The sequence below is a fragment of the Pinus tabuliformis genome, chromosome X (assembly GCF_031772625.1).
Source record: "Pinus tabuliformis cultivar Carrire ecotype Pingquan chromosome X, CPIR1, whole genome shotgun sequence".
NCBI classification, from domain to species: Eukaryota; Viridiplantae; Streptophyta; class Pinopsida; order Pinales; family Pinaceae; genus Pinus; species Pinus tabuliformis.
In genome coordinates, this window is record NC_142308.1 from 400,722,154 (window position 1) to 400,738,899 (window position 16,746).

Sequence of the window (16,746 nt, forward strand, 5' to 3'; positions counted from 1 at the left end):
AGATACCTTTGATCCAGTAGCAAGGTACTCTTCAATCAGATCAATTCTATCTCTTGCAGCACAGATGGGGTGGAAGATACACCAAATGGATATGAAGACAACATTCCTCAATGGAGTGATTGAGGAGGAGGCGTACATTGAGCATCCAAAATGATTTGAGACCTTCGATAAAGATTCACACGTGTGAAGACTCAACCGAGTGTTGTGTGGATTGAAACAATCACCCCATGCTTGGTACATTATGATTGACAAATATTTCACCGGGTTTGGCTTAACCAAAAGTGAAGCAGATGAAAACCTTTACCATATTGTTATTGAAGGTAAATTATTTATTATAGTATTATATGTTGATGATTTAATTTTAACTGGTGATGAGAAGCTAATCAAGTCTTGCAAAGAGGATCTTGCAAGAGAATTCAAGATGAAGGACATGGGACTCATGCACTATTTCCTCAATTTGGAAGTATGGCAAGGAGATGGGGAACTATTTATCTCTCAGGGCAAGTATGCCAATGAGATACTGAAGAAGTTCTGCATGAAGAGTAGCAAACCCATGGACACTCCTCTAGCAGGAAGTTGGAGGAAAGAGGATGCCACTTCAGGTGAGGAGGTGGAGGCCACTATTTACAAGCAGTTTGTGGGTTCACCTATGTATTTGGTGAACACACGAGCAAACATGTGTTATGCAGTTTACTAGCTTAGTCAAGCAATAATTAAGCCAACCAAAATTTATTGGAAGGCAGCCAAACATATGTTGATATACCTCAGAGGAACTACTCAGTGTGGTCTTTGGTACATACGGACAGAGGGAGTGAAGCTTCAAGGCTTCACAGATGCAGATTGGGTAGGTAGTCCATCAGATCAGAATAACACTTCAGGAGGAGTATTAATATTGGGTCAACAAAAGTTTCTTGGTATAATAGGAAACAAAGATTAGTTGCACTCAGTTCAACAAAAGTAGAGTACACGATTGCTAGTCAAGCAACTTGTGAAGCTATCTAGTTCAACAAAAGCAGAGTACACAGTTGCTAGTCAAGCAACTTGTGAAGCTATCTGGATGAGGAAGATTCTTGTTGGATTATTTGGTTAGATCATGGATCCCACCATGATTTACTGTGACAATCAGAGTTCTATCAAACTCTCTAAAAATCCAGTTTTTCATGAACGATCCAAGCATATCGACATCTGATATTACCATCCACGAGAGTGTGTGCAGAGGTGGTTCATGTTGTTGGAATACATTCCTATAAAGGAACAATATGTAGATATTTTGACAAAGGCATTGTTAAGAGGAAAATTTGAGTTCCATAGAGACAGGATTGGGGTATCTGATAATCCCTTTATTGTTGAGAGCAAGTGTTGAAAATGGCAACAAGAAAATCCTGATTTAATTTTCCTTTGAATTAAATTAGAAGAAAATTGTAATTCCACATCACAAGATAATAAGAATCAGTTAACTAAGTTAATTTCATTTAGTTGGCTAAGTTAATTCGATTTGAGGGCCTAACTTGAGTCATGTAGAGTGGTTCCTAAATTTTAGGAGCCTAGGGTGAGTTTAATTTGAGTTGTAATAATTTAATTCAGTTAAACTGAGTTAATCCCAGTTAAACTAATTCCAATTGTTGGAGGAACTAGTAGGAGGTCTAGCAGTGGGGTGCAGTTTCAGTGTTCAACCAGTTAACTGATAATCAGCCATAATTAACTCATGCATGCATAAAATTCAAGTTACCTAGTTGAGATTGGAGTTCAAGGGCAGTGTACTATCAATTGTATAATTTCCCAAGTTGAATAGGTGGTGCATGCAGTCAGAGAAGTGCCTATAGGGATTGTACAATTCAGGATGGGGATTTCCCTAATTAATAGGGGGCTAATTCCTTGAGAAACAACGCAAGGAAATAAGAGTTTGGAAGACAACATTTTTATCTAAGAATTGGCCAGAGTTAGCTTGTGAGGCAGTGAGAAGATTACTTGTGCAGCGATTGTTCAGGCTTGAACAAGCATTGTATTTCTTCTCTATTTTTTTATTTAATACAATACATATAGGAAGGGGTTTTGAGCAACAAGATTTCCCCTTAGATACATCTCTGAGCATATGTGATTGAATCTTGTCTCATGTTTATGTTGTGATTTCTCAATCGATTAATTGCTTCCGTTGATGAGTAGAGTAGATTCAAGTATTTTGTTTTAGCATATTACATAAGCAGATTAAATCTATAAGGAATTTCTACAATGTCATATTTGTGTAGGCTAATTTCTTATTTTTAGTTTGTTAGTAGCACTTGGACAAGGTCTTGGAGTGTCTTTTGACTCTAAGATTGACTTAAAGATTTTTTTTTACAATATTTAACATGTCCCAAATGTGTCTTTCATAAATGACAATGACTCATAATCCCTAGAATATCTCAATGGCAGTTTGACCTACAAAATAAATTTCCTTGAGCATGAAACCCATGCCTAAAGAATAATAATAATAAATTTATTTTTTCTCATTACATAAAATCATGATTACATGTGTCATTATGAAGACCGAACCTAGTTACATATTTAAACACTCCCTCTTAACTAGGGAGGTATTCATAATCCATACAAGGTACTTGGACATTCGCAATCCGAAGAATTCTCATAAGAAGAGTTAGATTGGTAACCCATCTGTTTAGCATCATATTATCCAACATTGTCACATAGTAAGGCCTTGACTAACAACTCTATCTCTCCACAAGATCAGAGCATAATGCTGGCGAGACCAATGATTTATAGACATCATCATCATTGTCTCTCAAGGAGCATACCTCACTCGGGTGTTCACAGGGTATGTCCTTCCAGGACTATTCTTATCTTGGATTCCCAGTGCTCAAAGAATATCTATCCTTTATGAATAATCTTATCTTAGATTCCCTACCACATCCTCAAAGAGTATCAAATGCCAGATGCTTACCCAATCCTCCATTATTTCTTCCCAAGTGAAGACAAGAATGACGTGCCTATCTCTCCCTCTCAATTAGGGAGGATATACCCACTTCTACGAAGGAATGTACCCATTCCTATAAAAGGAGTGTACCCAATCTCCCTCTCAACCAAGGGCTTGTCCAAGCTCCCTCTTAGCTAGGGACTTGTTCCAAGTTTCCTTTTAATTAGAAACTTGCTTCCAGACCCCCTCTTACCTAGGGACCTATTTCCAGCAGCAACTATCTTTTCTTAGGTGGAGATCATGGGACCTTCAATTGCTTGTATAGCTCCTCCATTCGATGTCAAAAATTTCATCTTTATCTTTGTGGAGCCTTCATCTTTTGGGACTTCTTCGTAGGGCATTGGTCATCCATCACTTTACTTTATGAGTCATGTCAGTTAGGTCATCCTTCGCTTCATCGGAAAGTGATATGTTGGTCCATATATGGATTTCCTTCATACAACTACCTTTTCCACATCATGTATCCTTCAAGATATTTCATCCTTCCACATGAGTTACTTATTTCTAGATGAAATCCAAAATTCTCTTTTCGGTAATCCTGTATTATCCTATCTAGATATTGTTCAAAAATCAAAATCATCACATCAAAAAGTACCTTTTTGTGATGGCCCTTCATCATGACTTATTCTTGTTGCAACATCAACATCTTACATATATATTGACACATATCCAAGATATTCAATTGTCAAGGATCTTCTTTCTTTCTGGACTTTACCAAGGTCTTCATATCTTTCCCAAGGAGATATCATGGCCAATTCTTCTAGTCATCAGATGTTGGTTGCCCTTTTCTAGATGACCATAGTTACATCTTTCATGGTCTCTTCTTTTCTTTATTCACATATTGCTTCTCAGGAACTTCCTATCATAATTCCTTCATCTTTGTCAACCACCTCATATTCTATATGAGGACTTATTATGTTGATTTCATATAGTCAATATGTGAATAATGCCTTCATGCATCCTTCCAAAGGAGGAGATCCCTTTCTCTTGATCATGCTAATGATGTAGAACATTTATCCATGCTATCTACAACGATATGACATGACTCAATTTTATCAAATACATGCATACATACCTCATTTCTTCTTTTTTGGTCATCTAGACTTCCTTCAACAACTTCCTAGATTGAAAGCTCTTCAATAATCTTGATTGGCTTCACTTCTTTGTCATCATACCATCATCCCATGAATCCCATACAAGGTGGAATTCTCGGCGAGACACTTGCTTCTTCCAATGAAGATTCCAATAGAGGATCTTGATCATCCTCATCCTACAAATGCTCCTTTTGAATGAAGTATGATGGTATCTATACTAGATGACTTTCTTCTATCCATAAGTACTACTTATGCTTCTAATGAGGTTACCAAGAGCTACTTCCTTCTATTGATGACCTCCATAGACTTCTACTTGATCCATATTTTAAGCTTCTTATGATGATGTCATGAGCTCTTGCTTCAATTGTATGCTTTTATGATATCATCCCCTAAAATGATGCATCGTATCATGCTTTACAACGCTAATCTAGGTGGATATTGGTGGGCACCCGCCTATTCCACCTAGACCTCTAGTCGTTTCATTTGTTTCCTTAATTATAGCAGCATTTACTATTTTTAGCAGTTTTTTGCGTCCCAAACTTCCAGAGTTGTTTTGACCCCTAAACGATGTTTTTTTGAGGTCCGCAGCAGGTTCGTGCCCACATTCTTGCCACAAACCTTGTGGTACTCGGAGAGATATTTCCAACGAGGTATCGTATGCACCAAACAAAGATCATATGACCAAGTTACAACCTAGGAAAGTTGGGTGCCCAATTGACCCCAACGGGGCCCACAAACTCTTGGCGTTCCATCTCCCGGGATTAGGGGTTTGGCTATTTAGGGTTTTCCCTTCTTGATCAATAATAAAAATGCCCTTGAGCCTCATTGTAACATAGCTCAGAGGCATGTAGCCGCCACATCTCTTCTTAGAGATAATCTACCATCACTCGAGCTAGTTTATTTCCATTCTTCTTGTAAGCATCTTTTAGTTCTTCGATATTAATGAAATGAAGATTTATTTATGTTGCATCTTTGTGTTTATGTTTATATTTGTATTTTGTTGCGTTCCTGCATAAGTCTAGATCAAATGTTTTCTTATCTAATGGTAATTCTTTAACCATGGTAGAGGTATTTCACCTTCTACCCCTTCCAAGTATCCATACATCATGAATAGTGCCCAAGGATCCGTATAGTTCCCTCCTTCCATCATGCTTCTTAAAAAAAGGCTCAACCCATCCATCTTTACTTATTATACCTTATGGATACCTACCTGTAGTGCTTGATATTTCAGGATCCTATAGTATTGCTGTCTTTACTGACTTTTCTGCTCTCTTCAAGAATTATTTAACCAGGGAACATATTGTCCTTCTTGTTGAGAATTTCTTCTTCATGAGCTCCTTTGTATCTCCTTTCTGTTACCTTAATGGCTAAAGGACTTCTTTGCAACAAAACCTCATAATGGGGACTCTTTTTGTTGCACTCATTTTCTGCCTGTAGAGGCAATTCCTTTGGAAGGTTGGCCTTCTTGAATGCCTAAATGTGGACATGTAAATATATATGATTTTGGCTTGTGCTTTTGATGTCACGGGAATTTGATTCACCACAAATTTGGGTATTGAAATTAGAGATATTTAATATGAAGTTCTCGATCGTTTTTGAGAAGATCGACCCTCCTTTAGGATGCCTTGAAGACAATCTTCCTTTTCAGAATCAGAGGTTTGATTTTTCTATTAAACCATTCAGATTGCTCTAAAATATTTGAATTATGCCTTCGATTTTTCGAAATAGTGAGGAATTATCACTTCGTAATGCACTCAATTTGAAAGTCTCCTTATTTGGTGAAGAGTTGATATTGAAGCCATAACTTTACTTAACTTGAAATTATTTTGGTGTCTTTTAATAATTTGAGAGAGAGATACATTTCACTGTAATTAAACCTTAAGAATATTTTTGCCCAAGATTTTATCAAGCCTTCTTCTTGAGATTGATCCTTGAGTATCCCTTCTTGAAGATGTGATTCTCTTGATGATCCATTTTGAACGTTGACTTTGAGTGTTCTTTGATGTTTTCTTTGATGCCTTGAAGTTTTTCGGTGATCCTTTTTGTGGTCTTTTATAAACAGTTTTTTCCTTGACTTGACATCTTAGCTCTAGATGATCTTCTAGTGTTTTGATCCTTGAGTGTCCTTCTTTGAGCTTCCATTCCTTGATTTGTTGCCTTAGCTTTGAAACCATGTTGAGAAATCTAGGGAAAATAAGTGTAGGTGATCTCTCTTATCTTGGTAACTGCTTGTGATGTATTTTTGCTTTGATTAACTTCTTCTTTTTCTTTGTTATTATTAGTGTTCTCTATCATCAAACAATTACCAAATCATAAATAAAAAATGAGATAAAGGATACAAGATATAGGCAATCAGCCAGGGCCAAAACCTCTCCAATTTGAGAGGAAAACCCACACGAATGATTCTTCGTATAGAATCTTCAATTGACGAATCCAAGACCTAGACCCTTGACCAAGAAATCCTCCAAGACCAAATCAACCTTGCTTATTTTGCCAAGATTAATTAGCTTCTCCTTTCTTGAATTCAAATTCAACCTTCTAATACCTTGACTGCAATTTCAACTTATCTTACTGCAATCTTGACCTGTCTGCAACTTCTGTGATTTTTGTTCCTTGCTTCAGAAACCCTAGTTTCATGTGTGAGATGATGAAGACAAATTTCAATGCTCCTTCTCCTTTGCTTGTCTTGGACTCTTTTTCTTATGAATTTGGCTATAAAAATGATCCTTCTTAGACTATATCTCAGCTCTTTTTAAGGACTGTAATATCATACTGTAGAAACCCTAGATGCAATCACACGTGTGAGATGAGGGACTCAAAACAAGGCTATAAAAATTCAGTCTTTCTTCTTCTTCTTCTCGTTGATCAAGAGGCTTCCTTTATCCCTTACTTCACACTTCTTTAGTGATGATGCTTCATGCTTCATGCTTGAATGAGGCCGAGTCCTCTTGTATATATAGGCTTCCTTCCCATGCTATTAGGCCGACTTGTCATCATCCTAGGCCAACATGTCATCTTTGTGTAGGATGATTGCTTATTTTGAAGGGCGACTTGCTAGTCGCACTTGGACAAGGTCTTGGAGGGTCTTTTGACTCTAACATTGACTTAAATAAATTTCTTTTTGATGGTGGGTTACCCCCGCGTTCCCCCACAATATGCATAAATACATTGTCCCAGGTATTTAACTCTCAAAGGATTCAAATCTTCAAACCATACATGGTTAAGGCCCCTTTTAGTCTCACTCGGAGTGATTCATAGACTTAACAAAGTCTAAACATTCATCCACTTTTCCTTTCTATCGCAAATTAATCACCCCACATAACCCTTAGTTAGACTTTAGCTTAATCCTTAAGGCTGCATGTATATAACCTTTCCCTTTTATCATTGGTTATATATGGTTAATACACATAAAACCCTCATCGGCACTATTTTCCTTATAAAACCTCTTACAAAGGAAATATATGCCTAAACATACCTTTCTCCGCCTTTATACGGCTTCTGCACATTTCGCGAGGCTACCTTTATCACAATCGGGCATCGCTCCCTTCGCGGGTCATATATATATGTGCCTCATCACCCCTTTCCTTCTGATATGCGACTATCACTTTCTGGAATACAAAATCGGCGCTTAATTCATTACTATCCCGTTTACAAAGGAAACATACGCAAAACAAAGGAAAACCCCACTGGAACACAAAGCCGAACTTCAAATATTAAAAGCCCATACCTATAATTATCGTCGGTTTCGCCTCTTAGTCCATCGCCTTTCCGTTGCGTCGATCTTCATTCTCCGACCCCTTCGATCTCCGATCACCAATTATCGGCTATTGGCTATCACTTGATCTTTGACTCTTCCACTTTAAACTTCGGTCCGACATATATTTCGGACCCGATGGGTTTTGGGCCATATTCGATAGGGTTTCAGATCCAGCTAAACATCGCATGTCGCAATCGCTTCCTTCCTTTGAAGAATTGCGATGCGATCTTGATTCCCCCACCCTTGTGATTTAATCCAGGCTGTTGGTCTTCTCGATCCGACGACTACTGTGCATGGATACTTCACTTATCTGTTCTTCTATTTAACTTAATTTTTACGCCATTTCTTCAGTTCTTCTATAGTTCCAACTTCTTTAAGGTTTTGCCCTTTCTGCCATTTTACTGTGCGATTCCTCCTGAGCTTTGGCTTGATCCCTCTAATGGATTCAACAATCCATTATGATCATCTGAATCGCTCTTTTCCTCTGTGCAGTCCTTCAGAACTCTGCCTTCTACTTCCGCTGCTCAGCTACCTTTGAGCTTTACTCTTCTGCAAAATCTCACTTCGTTGTTTCACCCCAAAGCTTCCCTCTGTCTCCTCAGTTGGATTCAAGGATCTATTCATGATTCCTCTGAATCATTCTGTTCCTCTGCGTCCTTCAGAATTCTGTCTACAACCTGTTACAGAGCCTATGAATTCACAAGTAGTTCATTAATGAAATACTCTTCAACACACTGACATAGTCAGGAATAAACATCTATATGTAAATATAAACAGTCAATTACATATCCGAGACTTTGTGTCTCGCACAGGCCTGTTCTTCAATATCGTGGCCTCTCCTTGAGCTCTGCCCGTAGGCTTACATTTATCCCAGAAAGTTCTATTGAACTAATCCTGGTTCGACTCCTAAATCCTCTAAACTGACTCCTAAATCCTCTGTCCACTTCTACTTCAATTAATTCCTAAAAGCTCTCTCTCGTCCCTCGAATCATGAAACTGTTTTAAGAGTCATGATTGACTTCTAACTCTTGTCATTTATTCACCACTCATGTTCTCATTTATTTGAGAGAATTTACAACTTCCTTTCACTATCTAATTGATTTCTATTTTATGCACTCAAAAACCTAATATTACATCAATTTATCACTTAGGAATCCAACTTCCTAAAAGTACATGACCCCCCATGTCTACTTAATTACAATGATTTTCTCTTGGGTTGAATGCTCCTACATCAGACTCCCGAAGTAGAAAATATTCATGATATCCTAATCATGTGTCTTCTGATCTTTGTCTTCCTGGATCCCATACTTTGTTTTGTAACTGTCCAAATGTCTTGTTCCCTTACTGCTGCTGCACTTCTGCTGTCTTCTACTCCATCTTCTTCTTCTTGTCAATCAGGTTCAAGTTCTAATTGATCTTTCTTCCTACTGCTACCATTTTCCTCCATTTGGACTGCTTCATCATCAGTTGCCACATTTCTTCTATCTATGTCTCCAGTACATCCTTGGACTATTCCATGTTCTGTTTCTTGCTTATACCTCTTTCTCTTTGTTTCTGGTTGCTGTTGCTGTCCACTAATTCTTTAAACTGCTGCTGATTACTTTCTCTTTGTAGCTGCTAGTTTACTTTTTCTTCTTCTTTTGCTCTTGTTCCAACTTTTGCTTTGCTTGCTCCAAATTTTGCTTTTCTTGCTATGTTGACTACCTCCATAGCATCCTTAGCCTCTTTCGTGATTCTCTCTTCTTGTATTGAATCATGACTACCCAACATTCTCTCCAACAATTGAGCATCTCTGTTCCATGGATTGAATTCTTCCATAGAATTTTCTTCTTTCATCTTCATTTGGTTGTTCATCTATGCCAAATTTCCTCCAGCATTTGCAACAAAACTTGCACTCACAAAACACTTGTTAACATAAAAAACATAAGACTTCTATGCCTTATCTTCCTTTGGCAACAATTTAGTTTGCTGCTCTATTTATTTCTCCTTTGTCAGCACATCAGTATGCTGATTTGAATTCTCAAAAGAATTCATGAGATTGTCCATTAGTCTCTCTTCCACACCATCTGCTCTAATGATGTCTTCCTTCTCTTATTCACTATAGTGAACTTCTTCTTCTGCAATCACACTGTCATACTCTGAATTTTCCAACAAATATTCCAGAAATGCAATTTCTTTGTGACACTTCGCAAGTATTTCATCATCACTTATGTTTTGAGCATTTATACACAAATTATTAGTTTGGAAATCATAAGGTTCAACAGTCTCAACTGTTGCTTCACATATCATCTCTTCAGATTGAACTTCATCTCCTTCTTCCACAAGAACTTGTTCCTGTGTTGTCACATCTTCACACATCCATGCATTTTTAAGTTCCTTCTGCTGCAATAAGTCATTGCTTCTCTCATTTAAGAGACATTCTCCATCCTCCTTTACTTCAGAGTTTTTATCTTCTGAAAGATACTTCTCCATACTTCTGACATCTTCAAAAGATTACTCACCCTCTGCAAAACACTCCTTTGTTAGTGTTCCTTCTCGCAAGGTTGAATCCTTTGCATAGGTTTCTTCCTTCTTAAAATCTTTCAGTAGATGTCATTCTTTCTTACTGACTGTCTCAACAGTTTCCATGGCTATTTCCACTGTGCCTATCATCATAGTGAACTGGTGATCTTTTACTATGTTTTCAGCTAACACTGTCTCTTCTTCAAGTTTGCTTTTAATCTCTTGTTGTTTACCTTCTCCAAGAGCTATCCTTGTCTCACCATCTTCATTAATATTCTCCTTCATTTGTTTTGCATCCACAAACAAACTATCAGTATTAAAAACATAAGACCCTGTGGTCCCACTTGATGTTTCAGCCATCATATCTCCTTGCTATTCTAAATCCTTCATATGATTAAGAAATTCTTCAATGGTCTTCTCTTCAATCTCCTCAAGCCCTTCACTTGGTTGCTTGATATCTTCCCCCGATTGTATATGAGATCTATCTATCTCATCTTCTTCCAGAACAGAATTTAGATTCTGCTTGTATTCTTCTCCTTTATGACAATATCAGCAAATTGTCCTTCACATGTTTCACCTGCAAACATACACAAATTGTTAGATTTAAAATCATCAGACCTTTTGGTCTCACTTGAAGTGTCAGCCTTCAAGTCTTCATCTTCAATCAACATCTCCTCATGCTATTTTGAACTATACCAATAGTCCATGAGATCTTCACTTGATCTCCATTCTTTATGTTTAGTGTAGTCTTCACTTTCTCCCAGAATTTCTCCCTGTTCTGATTCGCAAATGGACTCTTCCATTTCCAACTCAACTTCCTTGAGTTTTTCCCTCAGCCACTTTACTTGCTTTTGTTGTAGCCTTCTCTGCATCTCAAGCCACTCCATTGGCTTCTTCCTCAAGACCCAACCTAGTCTTTGGCTTTCCTCAAGTATCCTCCTTAATGCATAGAGTTATTCTTTTAACTTTGCAATCTCTTTGTCAATTTCCTCTTGACTCATCCTCTTGCCATTTTCCTTGGCATCCTCTTTTTTCATCTTTCTTCTGCTGTGGCTTCTCTCTAAACCTCTGCTAGGACTATCAGTAGTCATCTTCTTCTCCTCTTTCTTCATGAGCTTCTCACTCATCTGCAACAAGCCTCTACAACAACTAGTCCTCCTTGCTGCAATCTTACCTCACTAAGCTCTCCTCACTTAGTCTTTTGGTAAGCACGGTTCCTCTGTCTGGAACCTCCTTTTGAGCAACACCTTTTCTCCTTCCAAGCTTCTACAATTTCTCACTTCCTCTTGAGAACACCTCATCTGTCCTCTCTGTCCAATCTCTTGTTGGATTCTTCAAGTTCACTGCCACTTCTCCTTTAGAGTGTTTTCCTTACTCTATCTTCAAGAACACATCTGGTTCTCCTCTCACAGCTTCTCTTGCTGTCCTTTGCTGAGATACTTCATCTACAACCAAAATCTTCAATTTCAATTTGAAACCAAACACACTATATTACCTCCAAGATCTATGTATGATCTTATTTTTCCATTCTTCTGCACTTTGAATGGATTGTCCTCTGTTTGGTATCCAAGTTCTCTTTCCTTCAGAACTTGTACTAAGCAATCTTGCTCTCACTTTTCTTCAAGGAATCCTCTGTTCTTGTCTACTCCAAGCCTCTGTTGGAAATGCTACAATCTCCCAAGAACTCCAAAAGTTCCCCTACAATCTTCTGTTGTAGCCTTATGCACATTACTTTCTTCTGTGTGCAACTTCCTTTTCATAGGAAATCTTTCCCCGCTCTAATTACAATTCTGCTATGATACCAAATGATGGCGGGTTACCCCCACGTTCCCCCAAAATATGCATAAAAATGCATAAATACATTGTCCCAGGTATTTAACTCTCAAAGGAGTCAAATCTTCAAACCATACATGGTTAAGGCCCCTTTTAGTCTCACTTGGAGTGATTCATAGGCTTAACAAACTCTAAACATTCATCCACTTTTCCTTTCTATCGGAAATTAAACACCTCGCATAACCCTTAATTAGACTTTAGCTTAATCCTTAAGGCCGCATGTATATAACCTTTCCCTTTTATCATTAGTTATATATGGTTAATACACATAAAACCCTCATCGGCGCTATTTTCCTTATAAAACCTTTTACAAAGGAAATATATGCCTAAACATACCTTTCTCCGCCTTTATACGGCTTCTGCACATTCCCCAAGGCTACCTTTATCACAATCGGGCATCGCTCCCTTTGCGGGTCATACATATATGTACCTCATCACCCCTTTCACTTTCTGGAATACACTATCTGCGCTTAAGTCTTTACTATCCTGTTTACAAGGGAAACATACGCAAAACAAAGGAAAACCCTGCCAAAACACAAAGCCGAACTTTAAATATTAAAAGCCCGCACCTATAATTATTGTTGGGTCCGCCTCTTAGTCCATCACCTTTCCGCTGCGTCGATCTCCATTCTCCGACCCCTTCGATCTCTGATCGCCGATTATCGGCTATCGCTTGATCTTTGACTCTTCCACTTTAAACTCCAATCCGACATATATTTTGGACCCGATGGGTTTTGGGCCATATTCGATAGGGTTTCGGGTCCGGCTAAACATCGCATGTCACAATCGCTTCCTTCCTTTGAAGAATTGCGATGCGATCTTGGTTTCCCCACTCCTGGGATTTAATCCTTGCCATTGGTCTTCTCAATCCGACGACTACTTTGCATGGATACTTCACTTATTCGTTCTTCTATTTAACTTAATTTTTATGCCATTTCTTCGGTTCTTCTGTAGTTCCGACTTCTTTAAGGTTTCGCCCTTTATGCCATTTTACTGCGTGATTCCTCCTGAACTTTGGCTTGATCCCTCTAATGGATTCAACAATCCATTATGATCCTCTGAATCTCTCTTTTCCTCTGTGTAGTCCTTCAGAACTCTACCTTCTACTTCCGCTGCTCAGCTACCTCTGAGCTTTACTCTTCTGTGAAATCTCACTTCGCTATTTCACCCCAAAGCTTCCCTCTGTCTCCTCAGTTGGATTCAATGATCCATTCATGATTCCTCTGCATCCTTCATAATACTGTCTGCAACCTGTTACAAAGCCTACGAATTCACAAGTAGTTCATTAATGAAATACTCTTCAACACACTGACACAGTAAGGAATAAACATCTATATATATAAATATAAACAGTCAATTACATATCTGCGACTTTATGTCTCGCACAGCCCTGTTCTTCAATATTGTGGCCTCTCCTTGAGCTCTGCCCGTAGGCTTACATTTATGCTAGAAAGTTATGTTGAACTTATCTTGGTTCGACTCCTAAATCCTCTATCCACCTCTACTTCAATTAATTCCTAAAAGCTCTCACTTCTCCCTCGAATCATGAAATTGTTTTAAGAGTCATGATTGACTTCTAACTCTTGTCATTTATTCACCACTCATGTTCTCATTTATTTGAGAGCATTTACAACTTCCTTTCACTATCTAATTGATTTCTATTTTATGCACTCAAAAACCTAAAATTACATCAATTTATCACTTAGGAATCCGGCTTCCTAAAAGTACATGACCCCCTATGTCTACTTAATTACAATGATTTTCTCTTGGGTTGAATGCTCCTGCATCACTTTACATTATGTACATTGCCCAAATGGGTCTTTCATACATGACAATGACTCATAAGCCCTAGAAGCCGTCCATGGGAGCTTGAGCTACAACACAATTTTCCTTGAGCATGAAACCCATGCCTCAAGAACAATAATAATAAATTTATTTTTTATCATTACATAAAATACATAAAATCATGATTACATGAGACCGAACCTACCTACGTATTTCAACAACTACAACACGTTAGACATTTTAGGTGGATGGGATTCCTACAACAATTTCATTTCGTAATCAGGTACAAGAAAGGTATATACAACAAAGTTGTTGATATGTTATCAAGGCCTATTGCTAATGCATTTGTCATTCCTAAGCATAACTCAATCATGCAAGAAATTTATATTGAACAATATGCTCAAGATGATGATTTTAAAGATGTTTATGCAACTTTTATTTAAGACAATCATGTTGAAGAGTTGGATTATCATGTTCATAACAAGTTGTTGTATCATCTTAGCCAGTTATGTGTTCCACAGAGTGAAAGAGTCATTGTCATAAGGGAATCCCACACTTCTCTTATTGTTGGTCACTTTGGTGTAGGCAAAACAATTGCGAAAATTCAGAGGTATTGTTATTGGCCTCACATGAATGAAAGTGTTACAAGATATGTTAGAGGATGTTCCATGTGTGTTACTAAAAGCCTAGCAATAGGAAATTGGGTTTGTACACTTCACTTCCTATTCCTTCTCGTCTTTGGGAAAGTATTTATTTGGGATTTGTAGGAGGACTACCAATGTCAAAGAAAGGTCATGATTATGTTTATGTTGTTGTGGACCGTTTCAATAAAATGTGTGTGTTAATGACATGTAAGAAACATGTTAGAACTGAACAAACCACAAATATGTTCTTAAAAAATGTATGGTTCACTTTTGGTTTCCCACTTCTATTATTTATGATCGAGATTCTTGATTTGTCAGGAACTTTTGCTCAAGCTTATGGGAACTCATGGACACCAAGTTGAAGAAGAGAATAACATGTCATCCACAAACTAATGGCCAGACATAAGTGGTAAACATAACAATAATGAATCTCCTTCATGGATATTATGGTGAGTGTCCTAAACTTTGGTATGAGCATTTGCATTACATCCAGCATGCCTATAATCGTGCCAAGCATTCATCTATGCAAGTATCTCCAGTTGAAGCTTGTTTAGGTTATTTTCCAAAGTCTCCTTTGGATTTTATCTTTGGTAAATATATTGCAGTAGATGGACATAGTGATGTGGACAAAGCCAAGAATTTCATTGAAGAAATTCAGCTAGTGCATCAAAGAGTACAAGAGAATCTTGAGAAAAGCAAGGAACAATACAAAGCAAGGCATGACAAGCATCAATTTGATCATAATTTTCAAGTGGGAGATCAAGTTTGGTTGTATATCAGCAAGGAATGACTTCAGGGTGAAGGTAAAAAATATCAAGCCAATCAGATATGGTGCTTTCAAAATTTTGGAGAATATTGGTAACAATGCTTTCCGATTAGATTTTCCACCTTATATGAAAATTTATTCTGTGTGAATGTGGAAAAATTGAGATTTTATGAGCCTCCACTAATAAATGATCATGAAGAGAATGTTCATATCCCGCCCCTTGTTCATTTTTCTCGTAAATATTTAGATGAGTTGCAGGAAGATATAATTCTTGACAGAAGAATCAAGACTTCACATAGAGGTGATGTGGAGTATCTTTGAGTGGGGCTCAAAGGTGCTAATATAAGTAAATCAAGGTGGATTGAGATTGGGAAAATGAGGAAGCTATACGCTCAATTACTTGCTGAATAAAAATAGACTTTTGGTGGTCCAAAAGCTTCCATTGGGGAGGAATGATCAAGGGAATGAAAAATATGCTAAAATATAAAAGTGATTAAAATCACTTGAAACTAGTGCCAAATCGTAGTGTTCATCATTTTGATTCCAACGCTGCTTGAATTGCCTCAATCTGACACCATATGTGAAAATTATCGCATTTTGAAATTTTTGATAAACAATTAAAAGTTAACTTGCAGGGTTGATTAGGCTGCTGACTGGGCAAGCAATATGATGACATCATCAACTGACTGTGCAGAGTACAGTGTCAGAAGGGCCAATCCCGTGTTGACATGTGGTGGGTCATACAGGATGGGTTGGCAGTTTGTGATTGGTTGTTGGTTGTTGAGGTGGCCCAATTATGAGGTGCCGCGTGACCCAATAAGAGGGCACCACGTGGCCCTCTATTATTGACAAAAATTTTGCAACAAGTTCGAAGGCCCTCAGCAAGGTTCGACCCCTAGACCTCCTGCAGAGGAATACCATATTTTACCACCACACTATGCCAATGGTTCTTAACATGTTTAACACCTCAATTACATTTGAAGTAATGTTGTTGGCGCATTGGGGGAAGTGGGCGGGGCACTTGGCCCCAACCTCAAGTTACATGGAACAACGTGACCGAGAGTGCGACAGAGTGGGGTGGGGCGGGTGGTTAGCCTTGGCCTTGAGCCATATGGAGAACCCACGACGGGCGTGTAACCAACGCCAGTATGGGCGGTTAGCCCGACCCCCGGCCATATTAAAAGCTACATGACCATGACCAGTGGAGCGGGGACTAAGCCAATGGGAGCAGGTAGTAAGCCCAACCCCTGAGCCATGTGACCACCTTTAGGGGATAAAATTCTGGCGCTAAGGTTTATTAGCACATTTAAAATAGGCGACAAACTACACCAATTACGACAGGAATTCCGCTGGTCCCAAGCGAAATTGTTGCTCGATGGTTAGCGAAAAGGCGGATT